Source organism: Oncorhynchus masou, chromosome 28 (genome assembly GCF_036934945.1).
Source record: "Oncorhynchus masou masou isolate Uvic2021 chromosome 28, UVic_Omas_1.1, whole genome shotgun sequence".
Classification (NCBI taxonomy): domain Eukaryota; kingdom Metazoa; phylum Chordata; class Actinopteri; order Salmoniformes; family Salmonidae; genus Oncorhynchus; species Oncorhynchus masou.
The window spans coordinates 42,509,027-42,525,105 of NC_088239.1; the positions used below are offsets into that span (position 1 = coordinate 42,509,027).

The window sequence follows — 16,079 nt, forward strand, 5'->3', positions numbered from 1 at the left end:
GGATCTTAGTCAGGGAGAACCTAATGGTCACTCTGACAGAGTTCCAGAGTACCTCTGTGGAGATGGGAGAACCTTCCAGAAGGACAACCATCTCTGCAACATTCCGCCAATCAGGCCTTTATGGTAGAGGGACCAGATGGAAGCCACTCCTCAGTAAAAGGCACATGACAGCCCGTTTGGTGTTTGCCAAAATTTACCTAAAGACTGAGAAACAAGATTCTCTGGTCTGATGAAACCAAGTTTTAAATCTTTGGCCTGAATGCCAAGCGTCACATCTGGAGGAATCCTGGCACCATCCCTACGGTGAAGCACGGTGGTGGCAGCATCATGCTGTGGGGATTTTTTCAGCGGCAGGGACTGTGAGACTAGTTCGGATCGAGGGAAAGATGAACGGAGCAAAGTACAGAGAAATCCTTGATGAAAATCTGCACCAGAGCGGTCAGGACCTGACTGGGTCGAAGGTTCCCCTTCCAACAGGACAATGACCCTAAGCACACAGCTAAGACAATGCAGGAGTGGCTTCGGGATAAGTCTCTAAATGTCCTTGAGTGGCCCAGCCAAAGCCCGGACTTGAACACGATTGAACAACTCTGGAGAGACCTGAAAATAGCTGTGCAGCAATGCTTCGCATCCAACCTGACAGAGCTTGAGAGGATCTGCAGTAAAGAATGGGAGACACTCCCCAAAATACAAGCTTGCAGCGTCATACCCAAGAAGACTTGAGGCTGTAATAGCTGCCAAAAGTGCTTCAAAAGTACTGAGTAAAGGATCTGAATACTTATGGAAATGGGATTTCATTTTTTTCTACCTTTACTAAAATATCAAAAACCTGTTTTTGCTTTGTCATTATGGGGTATTGTGTGTAAATTGATGAGGGAAAAAAAAGCAATTGAATCAATTTTAGAATAAGGCTGTAACGTAAAACATTTGGAAAAAGTCAAGGGGTCTGAATACTTTCCGAATGCTCTGTATGTATGACTTATCATCGCTTAAGGTTATCAATTGTTGGTAGCAAAACGTTACTATAAATGGTGTTTTACGTATGAAAAGGGTCATGTGTTATTACGGTATATAACTACAATGTATTACCTACTGTATACTCAGCTCTATTCCCATGTCATAACGAGTAGACCTGTGACAATAGAGTATCTGTTGTGAACAAGGAGGTTACAGACGAGTAAAATGTTGCCATTTGTTTACGGTTGCAGTGACCATTGAGATATTTCACATGATGAAACAAAGTTACAAAAACATAATTTCAGACACTGATCACATCAACAATTATGAGAACCATAATTTACTATAACCGTAATAACAGTTTTAAGTAAGATTTATTGTTAATTAAAAAATGATAAAATAGCAATCCATGTGAGTGTGGCGATGAGGCAGAGAGTTAATGATCCACCAACTGTATCAGAGAAAAGATACAAGCCTACCGTTTGACATGATTAGACTGTCCCACTGATTCTGTTACTCATCCTACATGGAAATCCCGTAGTAATTTTCCAACCCTCAGCTTTGGGCCGACAACTGCTTCCTGGGGCTGTGACTGTAATGGATTTCTGGGTGACTTATGTCCGTCAAAGTAGCTAAACCATCACCTGTAATATGTAAACTAGGCTTACTTTTACTTTGCTGCTTTTTGGGTGAAGTTTGTCGACGGTCATTTTATTTTCATGACGAACTTCACACATAATAGGCGGTTACACGATTATACAATTACTGTGCCAGCCCTACAGCTTCCCTATGAATCAGGGCTGAACCTGAGGACGGTGGCTGTAGATGTCATGGACTCTGCAAAGCAGCATCTACCTACTTACCGGCAGATAATTGTTTGCATTCTACAGTATTGGCATCAAGATGATAATGAGCAAATCTGATCAGATACCATTATGTATGAAATCAATAAAGAATATAAAACAAGAGGCTAAAAAAACAAGCACATCATAATTAGGCTCCACTTTTAGTAAGCTAAAACATTCCCTGACCTTGGTCAGATATTTAGATCTCTCTCGTAATGTTTTCCTTATTGACATCTCCGCCTGAGGAAGTCTTACCCCGTAATCTATGGATTTCACGACTGGGAATACAGCAACATTATCTCTGCGGCCAAAAGGAAGGCCTCTAAAAGTGTTGGCTGAAAATATGGCGCCTTTGGCCACGCGCACTACCCCAAGCTAACTTTGCCACCGCTGCTGAACAAAAATCCTATGGGAAGCACTAGAATTGGTGACGTGAGAATAGTCTACACTTGTAGCTGACTTCTGAAAAGCACTCGGGCACTGCCATTATGCTAGTACATCACATGTCATCAGTAATAATGATGGAAAGTAAAGTGCAAACCAAAACGTTGGCTAAACAAGGTCCATATTAACCAGCAGTTAAAACAAAACATGTTTCAAGCCATCATTGCATCACACAATGGATTGCTATTGTGCTTCAGTTCTTCAATGTGTCATTTGGGGAGTCCCTGCAGACCGATACCAGGAAAAAGGAAGTGAACATAAAAGTAGGTCGACACGTAACGTATAGCTTCGGCCTAACTGTGACTATTTACACAGATTGCTAGATGTGAAACACTTCCTCTATTAGAATTCTTGCATTTCTCTAGAATTTTCAGTATACACAGCTCCTATCACATAGGTAGTAGCCCAGGCAGAGCTGAAAATGACAAGAGAAGCAAAAGTAGCTGTGGTCAACTGATGTAGGCTACTAACTCTACATCACATGTGGTTGCTCGGTCTCACACATGAACAATTGTCATGGGCTAAATTAATTTATACAGCTGTTTGAACTCCAACAGGTGGGAAAAGTTAAGTCACAGGTGCATCCCAAATGACACCCCATTCCGTTTATAGTGCACTACTTTTTGACCAGAGCACTAAGGGGAATAGGGTCAGGGAGATCGACTTCGAAATTGGAAGTTTATCCATGTACTGAGGACCTCTGGAAATGCCTTCAAAACCGGCCACTAGGTGCAAAAGTGAGCGTTATTACCATCAAGAACGCTTGGGTTTGCTAGAGTGTTGTGGACAGGAATGGTGTCCATAATATATCTGTATTAATAGTGGAATGATAGTGTTTCACAGTATTACTTGCCCACCAGTGTTGTGACTGGCTGTGACTCGCCTATTAATTTCACCCGCCGGAGTGGTATCTGTAGTCAAAGCTATGTATTCTGACTGTGATATATTGTGGAAATTGCTCTGTTATTTCCTGGTTGCTAAAATTCTACAATGTTCGCTCAATTTAAGTTTGTGAGAAAACAAGCAATGAATAGTGTGTATACCATCTAAATCTCTGCAAAATATTTTCTATTTTAAAAAAATCATGTTTTTTAAATTTTATTTACAGCCGTTTGAAGCTGGTGGACCAAACCTGAAAGTAAAAGACTCGAGTGCAAATCTGCCATGTTAAAGGGAAATGGGATGCGGGGAAGATTAGTTTTGAATGCACAAGGCTGCAACACTATCATTTCACTATTACTGCAGATACAGTGGGGCAAAGAATATCTAGTCAGCCACCAATTGTGCAAGTTCTGCCACTTAAAAAAATGAGGCCTGTAATTTTCATCATAGGTACACTTCAGCTATGACAGACAAAATGAGAAAATAAAATCCAGAAAATCACATTGTAGGATTTTTTATGAATTAATTTGCAAATTATGGTGGAAAATAAGTATTTGGTCACCTACAAACAACCAAGATTTCTGGCTCTCACAGACCTGTAACTTCTTCTTTAAGAGGCTCCTCTGTCCTCCACTCGTTACCTGTATTAATGGCACCTGTTTGAACTTGTTATCAGTATAAAAGACACCTGTCCACAACCTCAAACAGTCACACTCCAAACTCCACTATGGCCAAGACCAAAGAGCTGTCAAAGGACACCAGAAACAAAACTGTAGACCTGCACCAGGCTGGGAAGACTGAATCTGCAATAGGTAAGCAGCTTGGTTTGAAGAAATCAACTGTGGGAGCAATTATTAGGAAATGGAAGACATACAAGCCCACTGATAATCTCCCTCGATCTGGGGCTCCACGCAAGATCTCACCCCGTGGGGTCAAAATGATCACAAGAACGGTGAGCAAAAATCCCAGAACCACATGGGGGGACCTAGTGAATGACCTGCAGAGAGCTGGGACCAAAGTAACAAAGCCTACCATCAGTGACACACTACGCCGCCAGGGACTCAAATCCTGCAGTGCCAGACGTGTCCCCCTGCTTAAGCCAGTACATGTCCAGGCCCGTCTGAAGTTTGCTAGAGAGCATTTGGATGATCCAGAAGAAGATTGGGAGAATGTCATATGGTCAGATGAAACCAAAATATAACTTTTTGGTAAAAACTCAACTTCGTGTTTGGAGGACAAAGAATGCTGAGTTGCATCCAAAGAACACCATACCTACTGTGAAGCATGGGGGTGGAAACATCATGCTTTGGGGCTGTTTTTCTGCAATGGGACCAGGACGACTGATCCGTGTAAAGGAAAGAATGAATGGGGCCATGTATCGTGAGATTTTGAGTGAAAACCTCCTTCCATCAGCAAGGGCATTGAAGATGAAACATGGCTGGGTCTTTCAGCATGACAATGATCCCAAACACACCGCCCGGGCAACGAAGAAGCATTAAGGTCCTGGAGTGGCCTAGCCAGTCTCCAGATCTCAACCCCATAGAAAATCTTTGGAGGGAGATGAAAGTCCTTGTTGCCCAGCAACAGCCCTAAAACATCACTGCTCTAGAGGAGATCTGCATGGAGGAATGGGCCTAAATACCAGCAACAGTGTGTGAAAACCTTGTGAAGACTTACAGAAAACGTTTGACCTCTGTTATTGCCAACAAAGGGTATATAACAAAGTATTGAGATAAAACTTTTGTTATTGACCAAATACTTATTTTCCAGCATAATTTGCAAATAAATTCATAAAAAATCCTACAATGTGATTTTCTGTTTTTTTTGCTTCTAATTTTGTCTGTCATAGTTGAAGTGTACCTATAATGAAAATTACAGGCCTCTCATCTTTTCAAGTGGGAGAACATGCACAATTGGTGGCTGACTAAATACTTTTTTGCCCCACTGTATATTTTGGATATTTATTGAAATCACAAAAATAAAAAAAAGCATCCCCTGTCTAGCACCTTTAACAATTCGGAATGAGGGCTTGGACTAAACGCCGAAATTTGGAGAAATGGAACGATACAGAGAAGCAGGAGCAACCCAGCGTATCAAAAACACTTTGAAATTTGATGTTTGGAGCAGAGTATGTGAGCGGAGCGTGCCCAATTTGACTTGAGTGGGGAGCGAGATTCGCAAAGGCTGGAGCTTTGGCCTTCTCGCCCACCAAGAGCAATAGAGGGAATGTGTGGATGTAGTGTCCACAACTAAAGAATCACTTTGGAATCTGAAAAGACACATATCCCCAAATCATGACGGTGTAGGATACTTACAGGCTAAAAGAAAGGAACGAGGTGGTTAGCTAATTAAGTGTTATTGTAGCATTAATTTAATATTTGTTAAATTATCTATACAATAGGCCATAATTGACTTTGGCCAAATAGACCTGGCATATTCCAACTTTCAAGGAGCTTTCACTTTTAAAATGGGGTTATTTTTGCCTAAAAACCTAAGCCTACCTATAGAACCCTCTTAGGACTCACTTCCCCCATCTGAGATATCTACTACAGCCCTCATCCTCGCCATACAACACCCGTTCTGCCAGTCACATGCTGTTAAAGTCCCCAAAGCACACACATCTTTGGGTCATTTCCAGTTTGCTGCAGCTAGCGACTGGAACGAGCTGCAAGAAACACTCAAACTGGACAGTTCTCAATCTCTTCATTCAAAGTCTCAATAATGGACACTCTTACTGGCAGTTGTGGCTGTATTGCGTGACGTATCGTTGTCTCTACCTTCCTTCCCTTTGTGCTGTTGTCTGTGCCCAATAATGTTTCTACCATGTTGTGGTGCCACCATGTTATGTTGTCGTCATGTGTTGCCGACTTAATATGTTGTCGTCTTAGGTCTCTCTTTTATGTAGTGTTGCGTGTTTAGTTCAATATTTTTATTAGATTCTTAATCCCAGCCCGTCCCCGCAGGAGGCCTTTTGGTAGGCCGTCAATGTCAATAAGAATTTGTTCTTAACCTTTATTTAACTAGGCAAGACAGTTAAACACAATTCAATAATATTAATAGAAAAATAATAATAATAATCTGTGGCTCTCCTCTCTCTGGAGAGAGGATATTCTCCACTGCAGGCCTGCTCTCCAGACACAATAGCATGAGCATGTGTATCGGAGGACGCATGACTTTCAACCTTCGTCTATCCCGAGCCCGTACGGGAGTTGTAGCAATGAGACAAGATAGTAGCTACTACACAATTGAATACCACGAAATTGGGGAGAAAAAAATTCAACAAAAAAACACAAAACAATGCTGAGCGCCTAATGTCCCGACTCCTTACCAACCTAGTCCGTCACACCCGCAAACGCTTCACAATGTATTTCTTTATACACTATAGACTTGAAATAATATTGCCTAAATAATTAATTTGGGTTCCTTCTTAGGCTCCCTGTCTAGCTACGGAAACATTTAGAATGTTTACAGTGCATTCGGAAAATTCAGACCCCTTTGACTTTTTCAAAATTGTGACATTACAGCCTTAATCTAAAATGTATTCAAATGTCCCCCCCCCCCTCAATCTACACTCAATACCCCACAATGATGAAGCAAAAACAGGTTTACAATTGTTTTTAAATGAAATATCACATTTACATACAGTACCAGTCAATGGTTAGGACACACCAACACTTAAGGGTTTTTCTTTATTTTTAATATTTTCTACATATAAATAATAGATATAGAATAATAATGAAGATCAAAACAATGAAATAACACATACGGAATCATGTAGTAAACAAACAAAAAAAGTACAAATATATTTTAGATTCTTCAAAGTAGCCAGCCACCCTTTGCCTTGACAGCTTTGCACCCTCTTGGTACTCTCAACCAGCTTCATGAGGTTGTCATCTGGAATGCATTTCAAATAACAGGCGTCCCTTGTTAAAAGTTCATTTGTGGAGTTTCCTTCCTTCTTAATGCATTTTAACCAATCAATCAGTTGTGTTGTGACAAGGTAGGGGTGGTATACAGAAGATAGCCCTATTTGGTAAAAGACCAAGTCCATATTATGGCAAGAACAGCTCAAATAATCAAAGAGAAATGACAGTCCATCATTGCTGTAAGACATGAAGGTCAATCAATATGGAAAATTTCAAGAACTTTGAAAGTTTCTTCAAGTGCAATCGCAAAAATCATCAAGCATTATGATGAAACTGGCTCTCATGAGGACCGCTACAGGAAAAGAAGAGTTACCTCTGCTGCAGAGGATAAGTTCATTAGAATTACCAGCCTTAGAAATTGCAGCCCAAATAAATTCTTCAGAGTTCAAGTAACAGACATTGTAAAATCAACTGTTCAGAGGAGACTGCGTGAATCAGGCATTCATGGTCGATTTGCTGCAATGAAACCACTACTAAATGACATTAATAATAAATTAGAGACTTGCTTGGGCCAAGAAACACAAGCAATTGACATTAGATCGGTGGAAATCTGACCTTTGGGCTGATGAGTCCAAATTTGAGATTTTTGGTTCCAACCTCCGTGTCTTTGTGAGACGCAGAGTAAGTGAACGGATTTACTCCGCATGTGTGGTTCCCACCGTGAAGCATGGAGGTGGTGGTGTTTTTCTGGTGACACTGATTTATTTAGAATTCAAGGCATAATGGGACTTGAGGGAAAAATTATGTATTCACCTTATTTTGTTGGATATGGAACAATTATTTACTTAACAAAGAGTAAGATATTTCGGTCCTGCTAATGCTGAGTTTTATGGTGTCCACTCTAGCTTCCTGCAGCTAGTCTGGGTGTCGTGGACATGGGTTTTACTAGAGATAGCTGGAACTGGCAATTGATTGACCTGGTGATAAAACCTACAGATGGCATTCCAGTGACAGAATGTAGGGTGATTGTAACTGGGTTACAGAGGAGTAGAACAATGCTTCATTGTCTCATATTCCTGGCATCTGGGGAACTAAGTCAAACACCATCCTACGTAGAAAACCAAGGTGGCTTATGGGAAGGTTAGAAATGACTGACTAAGCAATCTTGGTATGAGCAATATAAAAATTCTGCATCGTCTGTAAAGGCTCTCAGCCTAACAGTCAGAACAAGAATATTGGGCTGACGGTCTCATTACTGCAATAATTCATCAATATTAAATAAAGATGATTGTTTGAAGAACTGACCAAGTCTCTCTCAGTACTGAATTTCCACGACAGACTATCAATTGTTTTTCAACAGGACAATGACCCAAAGCACCTCCAGAGTGTGTAAGAAGTGATGGAGTGCTGCATCAGATGACCTGGCCTCCACAATCACCCGACCTCAACCCAATTGAGATGGTTTGGGAAGAGTTGGACCGCAGAGTGAAGGAAAAGCAGCCAACAAGTGCTCAGCATGTGGAAAATCCTTCAAGACTGTTGGAAAAGCATTGCAGACGAAGCTGGTTGAGAGAATGCCAAGAGTGTACAAAGCTGTCATCAAGGAAACGGGTGGCTACTTTGAAGAAAACTAAAATATATTTTTATTTGTTTAACAAATGCCATGCGTGTTATTTCATAGTTTTGATGTCTTCACTATTATTCTACAATGAATGAGGAATTGTGTCCAAACTTTTTACTGGTACTGCAAATTTTCAGGCCCTTTACTCAGTACTTTGTTGAAGAATCTTTGGCAGCAATTACAGCCTTGAGTCTTCTTGGTATTACGCTACAGGCTTGGCACACCTGTATTTGGGGAGTTTCTCCCATTCTTCTCTGCAGATTCTCCAAAGCTCTGTCAGGTTGGATGGGGAGCTCTGCCTCTGGCTGGGCCACTCAAGGACATTCAGAGACTTGTCCCGAAGCCATTCCTGCGATGTCTTGGTTGTGTGCTTAGGGTCATTATCCTGTTGGAAGGGGAACCTTGGCCCCAGTCTGAGGTCCTGAGCAGGTTTTCATCAAGGATCTCTATACTTGGCTCCATTCATGTGACTAGTCTCCCATCCCTGCCACTGAAAAACATCCCCACAGCATGATGCTACCACCACCATGCATCACCGTAGGGATGGTGCCTGGTTTCCTCCAGATGTGGCACTTGGCATTCTGGCCAAAGAGTTCAATCTTGGTTTCATCAGACCAGAGAATCTTGTTTCTCATGGTCAGAGTCCTTTCGGTGGCATTTGGCAAACTCCAAGCGGGCTGTATTTTACTGAAGAGTGACTTCGTCTGGTCTCACTACCATAAAGGCCTGATTGGTAGAGAGCTGTAGAGATGGTTGTCCTTCTGGAAGGTTCTTCCATCTCCACAGAGGAACTCTGGAGCTCTTTCAGAGTGACCATCAGGTTCTTTGTCAACTCCCTGACCAAGGCCCGTCTCCCCCGAATTGCTCAGTTTGGCCGGGTGTCCAGCTCAAGTTAGAGAGAAACTTGGTGGTTCCAAGTTTCTTACATTTAAGAATAATGGAGGACACCGTGTTCTTGGGACCTTCAATGCTGCAAAAAAATTTGGCACCCTTCCCCAAATCTGTGCCTCGACACAATCCTGTTTCGGAGCGCTAGGGACAATTCCTTCGACCACATGGCTTGGTTTTTTCTCTGACATGCACTGTGGGACCTTATATAGACAGGTGTGTGCACCTTCCCAAATAATGTCCAATCAATAGAATTTACCACAGGTGGACTCCAATGAAATTGTAGAAACATTTCAAGGATGATAAATGGAAGGATTCACCTGAGCTCAATTTCAAGTCCCATTGTAAAGGGTCTGAATTAGAGGTCAACCGATTATGATTTTTTCAACGCCGATACCGATTATTGGAGAACCAAAAAAAAAAAGATTAATCGGCCAATTTATTTATTTATTTATAATATTGACAATTACAACAATACTGAACGAACACTTACTTTAACTTCATATAATGCATCAATAAAATCAATTTAGCCTCAAATAAACAATGAAACATGTTTAATTTGGTTGAAATAATGCAAAAAAAAATGTTGGAGAAGAAAGTAAAAGTGCAATATGTGCCACGTAAAAAAGCTAACGTTTAAGTTCCTTGCTCAGAACATATGAAAACTGGTGGTTCAATATTCCCAGTTCTTCAATATTCCCAGTTAGGAAGTTTTAGGTTGTAGTTACTATAGGAAATATAGGACTATTTCTCTCTATATCATTTGTATTTCATATACCTTTGACGATTGGATGTTCTTATAGGCACTTTAGTATTTCCAGTGTAACAGTATAGCTTCCTTCCATCTCCTCGCCCCTACCTGGGCTTGAACCAGGAACACATCAACAACAGCCCCCCTCTCGAAGCATCGTTACCCATCGCTCCACAAAAGCCGCGGCCCTTGCAGAGCAAGGGGAACAACTACTTCAAGGTCTCAGAGCGAGTGACGTCTCCAATTGAAACACTATTAGCGCGCACCCCGTTAACTAGCTAACCATTTCACATAGGTTACACCAGCCTAATCTCGGGAGTTGATAGGCTTAAAGTCATAAACAGCTCAATGCTTGAAGCACAGCGATGAGCTGCTGGCAAACACATGAAAGTGCTGTTTGAATGAATGCTTATGAGCCTGCTGCTGCCTACCACCGCTCATTCAGACTGCTCTATCAAATATCAAATTATAGACTTAATTATAACATATTAACACACAGAAATTACGAGCCTTAGGTCATTAATATGGTCAAATCCGGAAACTATCATTTAGAAAACAAAACGTTTATTATTTCAGTGAAATACGGAACCGTTCCGTATTTTATCTAACGGGTGGCATCCATAAGTCTAAATATTCCTGTTACATTGCACAACCTTCAATGTTATGTCATAATAATGTATAATTCTGGCAAATTAGTTTGCAAAGAGCCAGGTGGCCCATACTGCTGCATATACCCTGACTGTTGCACAGAGCGCAAGAGAAGTGACACAATTTCCCTAGTTAAAATAAATTAATGTTAGCAGGCAATATTAACTAAATATGCAGGTTTAAAAATATATACTTGTGTATTGATTTTAAGAAAAGGCGTTGATGTTTATGGTTAGTACACATTGGTGCAACAACAGTGATTTTTTCGCGAATGCGCTTGTTAAATCACCCGTTTGGCGAAGTAGGCTATGATCCATTGATAAATTAACAGGCACCTCAACGATGATATGCAACGCAGGACAAGCTAGATAAATTAGTCATGTGTAGTCAACTAGTGATTATGTTAAGATTGTTTTTTATAAGATACGTTTAATGCTAGCTAGCACCATACCTTGGCTCCTTGCTGCACTCACATAACAGGTAGTCAGCCTGCCACGCAGTCTCCACGTGGAGTGCAATGTAATTGGCCATGATTGGTGTCCAAAAATGCCGATTACCGATTGTTCAGAAAACTTGAAATCGGCCATTCCGATTAATCGGTCGACCTCTAGTCTGAATACTATTTTTGTTTTTTTATTTGTAATAAATTAGCTATATTTTGCTTTGTCATGATGGGGTATTGCGTGTAGATTGTGGGGGGAAAAGAATTGAATAGATTTTAGAATAAGGCTGTAACATAACAAAATGTGGAAAATGTCAAGGACTCTGAATACTTTCTGAATGCACCGTATATGCGGTTTAATATGACATGTAGCCTACCTCTTACATTCACCTTCTCATGTTTATTAAAATACTTTTCATTCCAATCATATGGTTTGGTTTCAATACTTCAAAACCAAAATGGTAGGTCCCGGTTGTCAAAAAAAAAATAGATGTTGGTTAAATTGTGATTTTAATGAATGGAGCAAATTTGGAGCTCAAGTTTTTTTCCCCCTGTGAGCGCAGAGTGGTTGGAAAGGACGTGGAGTGCTGGAGCGGTGCATAAGCACTCCTCCATGAGCAAGATTGCCGACAGCTCAAATCCACTCGCATACATACTGTGGTTTGTAGAAAAGTGGATAAATATTTAATTCTGCAATGAGACAGAGCTTGTTGATAGGGTGCCATTTGGGACACAGCCAGACTCATTCCATGCTGATATCAATTAGCCTAGCTCAGTATTCTTTCAGCGGTCTCTGTTTTGGTGAAACTCTAAAAACACGCAGGGCTGGAGCACTCCTGAACAATCCCCTAAACCCCGCTCAGCCACCCCTCTAACTCTCTAGATTACACACACACACACACACACACACCACCCTCACTGGCGCAACCACACACACACAGAACTACGTACATAACCCTGGTTTGTCCATGGTGTTACCGGCTTATCAGGGCTTTGGGGGAAGCTGGGGAGAACCACTATCACTGCAGCCAGACTGTATCCTGTAGGCTGTCCTGTACTGTCTACTCTGCCTTAATGTCACAAGGCTTGCTCCATCTACTCTACTGGGTCTGCAACTCCTAAAAACACTCCTGACCTCTGAACTGACAATGTCAAAAGGGACATCATGCAGCTAGCATGCGGCATATTCACACTAGAGTTCTACAACAGTTATACCAATGGACAGTGGTATTCATGAGCAGGATGTCTAAGTCGCAAAGCTTGCATAAAGCTACTGTGAGCATGCTGCTTACCCAACATTAAATTTTTGTGAACTCAAGTGCAGTTCGCTTACATTTTTGTGTAGTGTGATAATTCCAAAGGAACTCAGACCCCTCAAAAGAGCCCCCCCCCAAAGCGAACTGAACTGAGACCGTCTCGTGAGTTTGATTCGCTTGAAGTCTGTGGTCCAGTTCCCTTTTTTAGGGCATTGTGAATACAAAGAGAAGAGTTATTTTGCTTATTTTTTACCACAGAATTCATTTTAAAGAAGACTATATGTGAAAACACCCTTAGGGGGCTTTCCCCCAAATTATTTTGAAGCGTCTTTTCCAAACTCTGGTGTGTTTACCCCCTTAATTTGTTTCATTTGGAATGGTGTGAACACAATCCACACTCGGGAGAGCACTGAACAACGCACCTTGGTTAGCTCAAACAAGGGTAGTTTCGCCAGATTAATTTCGTACCGTGGTGCGGTTCGCTGCAGGGGAGAACGCAGTCCGGAACAAACACAGCAAAAGAACCAGGGTCACTTAGTATTATTGTTTGACCGTTCTGTGAGTATAGCGGCGAATTTAGGAGCACATGCTATGCAGATTAGGGGAGACGGGGGCTATACAGGGAATATAGGCTACTGAATAGTAGGGATGTAATGGTACACATTTGTACTAAAGATTGTTTACCCAACTTTTTAAGAGAGCTGGTTAGTTTTATATTGGATATTTTTTCACATCATTATCTATTTAACCAAGCATGCCATGACAATGAAAATGTTATATTCTGAATCAATGGAGGATGAGGAGAACAATCCACATCCATTATGAAACTAACTTTACCTTGGTACCTATCAACTCTGTAAAATTTTAGGTCTCAAATTTTGAGCACAGACAACCGGTAGAGTAAGTTTAAATTTATTTTTATTCAACATAGGTAGGCAGTTAGAGGCAATTTCACAAGCCAATGCTAACTAGCGTTAGCACAATGACTCAAACTATCCTTTTAATCTGGAGGAAATTACAGTCATTGGAGCTATTACTGGGTTTTTCCTGTATAGAAAATTCTTAGACTAAGCGGTAATTTTTGGGATGGAAAAACAGTTTTGGTGTAACCTCAAATGAACAAAACCAGATAGAAAACGGCATACATTTTTAAATAATACAATCTTTGAGAAATAACAATCAAATAAAAGCTACACAGTCAGGGTGAATAAAAAAAAAACACATTGTGGCGCTGTTGGGACAGGGAAAAACATTATTGCAAGCTCATTTGCCATATTGTTTCAGCTAGAGTCTTGGAAAATGTTGGGTTTTACGATGTGCATCCAGATGATATATACACAACATCGGTCCAGTGGTTCTGGAGAAGACGTTTATAAAGTAGTCAACTTCAAATGGTCCAAAATACATCAAAAGCATATTATATTGATTTTGAGTTCTGATATTTGGCAAGCGTTCTAAACTGTACAGAGGTAGCTTATCTTAGGCCAATGTATAGAATGTGTCCTGGTGGTGGCACAGTCGGTACTAGGGATGAGACAAACTGACAATTTGCTTAATGTTTAAGCTACCATTTTTTTTGTACGGTTTTCAGTTAAAATTCTAAGAAAATTCATACAATTCCATGTCAATTTACAATGCCGAATATTGGCCTTATATGTATAACCGCTAGGACCGGGCAGTTAAGTTATATCTACCGCAACCCTCTACAGAGAGAATGCAGCTGATCAATTCTCAGGAAATAAAAGTGCATTAGGTCTGTACCATTTCATACCGTAGAATTATGCTCAGCCTTTAAAAAAAAAGTATATAATAAACGTCGCTGATTAATGTGCTGCTGTGTTGTTTTTTTATGTCGTTGTTTATGATATGGTAGCTAGATGTGTTTAATTTCTACTAAATGTCTTGGGAAATTCAATTCCATCTGAAAAACGTAATGGATACAGGCTACCGGTAGCCTACTGTAATTTCATGAGGCAAAAAAGACTTAACCTGCCAGTAAAACGGTGCGGCAGGTAGCCTAGTGGTTAGAGCGTTGGACTAGTAACCGAGGGGTCGTTCTGTCCCTGAACAAAGCAGTTAACCCACTGTTCCCCTGAAAACCGTCATTGTAAATAAGAACTTGTTCTTAACAATCTTGGTGAAATACGAATACAAATAAAACAAATAAAAGACTGTCCCGAAGACAACTGTGCCAGCATATTCTACACGCAGAAGACTTGCAGGCAGAAGACTTGCAGGCAGAGACAGAGCGAGGGAGAGAGGCAGGAGCGTGCACATATATGTAGGTTATCTGCATCTAACAATTTGATCTATTTTGAAGTTCGTCTCTTGAACTTCCCCGGGCCTTTATAGCGTATTGCCTATAACAGCATAAAGTAATTTACCTGGACGTTGTCCGTTCTGAATGTTGTAGCTACCGGGAAGTAAATTTTTCCGAATGACAGTTATGACTGTTGCAGAAGTCAAAACCATTAACGTTGCAGTCCGCGTGCTTCCCCATTAATTTCGTCTCCTTTGTGTCTGGTTCTTGTTCCGATTCATTCTGGGTGCGAGATAACTCCGTGTGGAACGCTAGTTTGACATTTGACAGCAATCTAAATAGATTTCTAGAGAGACAGCAATCTAAATAGATTTCTAGAGAGAGAGCAATCTAAATAGATTTCTAGAGAGAGAGAGAGAGAGAGAGAGAGAGAGAGAGAGAGAGAGAGAGAGAGAGAGAGAAATAGATTTCTAGAGAGAGAGAGAGAGAGAGAGAGAGAGAGAGAGAGAGAGAGAGAGAGAGAGAGAGAGAGAGAGAGAGAGAGAGAGAGAGAGAGAGAGAGAGAGAGAGAGAGAGAGAGAGAGAGAGAGAGAGAGAGAGAGAGAGAGAGAGAGAGAGAAAACTTCTTCTATTATTATGTAATGGCAGGCCTCAAACAAACGTTAAAGGTGCATGCCGCCACCTACTGTACTGGAGTGTGTGGTCAATCACGGTTTACAACATTAGCTCCACATTTTTAAATGCCCCTTCAGAGAAAATGTAAAATAAAGTCGATCTGAATTTCTGTCTGTATCCATTTTGAAAGTGCTGAACAAATATGCCTACCTGGTTGCAGCTCGTTTGCTTGCACTTGTTTATAGATAATGATGTGAGAACAAACATTATGAATTTACTGAACATAAAATGTAATAATGTTTGTGTATGGTTCAAAAGTCAAAACTCATGTTGGTGTTCTTTATTATTGAAGGACAGTGGGGTTCTTATCAACTTACACAAATCCACAAGGAGTGAGTAGGCACCACATGTGTTTAAGAAAGTCAGCCGTATCAGCTAAGGTTTTAAAAAGTCAGTTAATGGGGCTGAATGAACTGTTCCGCTGCCAGACAAGGCTCTACTGATAGCCAGGTGTGGTAAGGATTCACTCCATGGTGCTGAAAGCTAAGCTCATCTGTCGGGACAGCTTTATGTAGGCCATAACAGTTTGTGGGCACCGTTTGGC

At 40.9% G+C, this 16,079-nt stretch overlaps 1 protein-coding gene across 3 annotated transcripts in view; it reads right to left on the reverse strand.

Moving 5' to 3' along the window:
* LOC135517606 (tyrosine-protein kinase JAK2-like) overlaps nt 1-15,258 on the reverse strand; it is a 71,946-nt gene extending 56,688 nt beyond the window's left edge. For 2 of the 3 annotated variants that reach the window (XM_064942070.1, XM_064942067.1), the window contains exon 1: nt 14,985-15,258. The gene's annotated coding sequence lies outside the window, so the exon portion shown is untranslated. The remainder of the gene's footprint in view (nt 1-14,984) is intronic. The other variant, XM_064942069.1, reaches the window with a different exon arrangement.
* Nucleotides 15,259-16,079: the final 821 nt, after the last annotated feature.